The sequence below is a fragment of the Myotis brandtii genome, unplaced genomic scaffold (assembly GCF_000412655.1).
Source record: "Myotis brandtii unplaced genomic scaffold, ASM41265v1 scaffold412, whole genome shotgun sequence".
Taxonomy (NCBI): Eukaryota; Metazoa; Chordata; class Mammalia; order Chiroptera; family Vespertilionidae; genus Myotis; species Myotis brandtii.
This window is the reverse complement of record NW_005365832.1, coordinates 764,647-765,610: the sequence shown is the minus strand read 5'-3', so window position 1 is coordinate 765,610 and position 964 is coordinate 764,647.

Here is a 964-nt window from a genome sequence, read left to right as displayed (position 1 = left end):
GGCTCCGCTGTGGGTCGCGAGGCCGGGCACGTGAGCGCCGCCCGGGGGTGGGAGGAAGCCGGATGTTCCCAGTGTTAATTGTGTAACTGTCCGAACCCGTGAGTGCCCAGCCGGCCCTGCCGGCGCTCCCGGTGCCAGGCCTGGCGGGCAGGCTCGCTGTTAATGATTGTCTGTACTCTGCACAGTACCTGCCGTGCCAGCCCCGCGGGGTGGCGGGAGGGCGACCGAGAGCCACGTCCTTCGGGAAGGGACGTTGGTTCTCCGTGCCTTCTTCCTGCGGGGCCAACAGCTTATTTAATTGGTGACCCTGGGTGGTTGGGGTTTCCCTTGTTGCGTACAAACCCGACAACCCTTGCTTCCTTCCATTCACTCATCTCGGGAATCAGTTACCAAGTCCTGACATTTCCCCCTACTTTTGTTCCCAGGTCCTTATTTAACCTTCGTACACCATAGTTCCCTGTAAACTGAGGATAGCACCACTACCTCCTGCCTAATAATGCGGATTTTTTTTCAATAGGTGGAGTTACACATATGTTGATACATATATGCGACTTGATATGGATGCTATTTTGTTGTATTGACAGCAAGCCTCAAAACTTCATATGTCAAATCTGCTGAAGGTGTTAACATCATAGGTATTTTTACGCTTAAAAATGTCAAATTTCGTGCCAAGAAAAGAGCATTTGCGGGAAGTTTTAATTCATTACTTTATCTTGAAGAAACGTGCTGCTGAAAGTTATCGTATACTTCGGGAAGCTTATGGTGAACATGCTCCATCTCAAGATACTTGTGAACGCTGGTTTAAACGCTTTAAAAGTGATGATTTCGATGTGAAAGACAAAGAACGTCCAGGTCAACCGAAAAAGTTTGAAGACCAACAATTACAAGCATTATTGGATGAAGATGCGTGTCAAACTCAAAAACAACTTGCAGAAAGATTAAACGTTGCTCAGCAAACAATTTC